Source organism: Penaeus monodon, chromosome 34 (assembly GCF_015228065.2).
Source record: "Penaeus monodon isolate SGIC_2016 chromosome 34, NSTDA_Pmon_1, whole genome shotgun sequence".
Lineage (NCBI taxonomy): Eukaryota > Metazoa > Arthropoda > Malacostraca > Decapoda > Penaeidae > Penaeus > Penaeus monodon.
The window spans coordinates 27,292,540-27,292,803 of record NC_051419.1 but is presented as its reverse complement, the minus strand read 5'-3'; positions in this window follow the sequence as shown (position 1 = coordinate 27,292,803).

The window sequence follows — 264 nt, the reverse complement described above, 5'->3', positions numbered from 1 at the left end:
TTAAATCACCTCTTCGTGAATATCGTTCAATGATATACCCTTTAAGAATATTCATTTGTAGAATCTGATTGTCTTTTTGTGTTACTATAGATAGTTGATAATCATAATCAATAGTCATATTTAACTTACCTAGCATTGCATAGGCTTCGCTATTATCAGTGACACTGGCCTGTAATCATATTATAGAGATATTGTTAGAAATAATCCATTGACAGCCTAATTTTAAAAAGTAAATGGACTTTTTATTTGCTTAATCCAATGAGG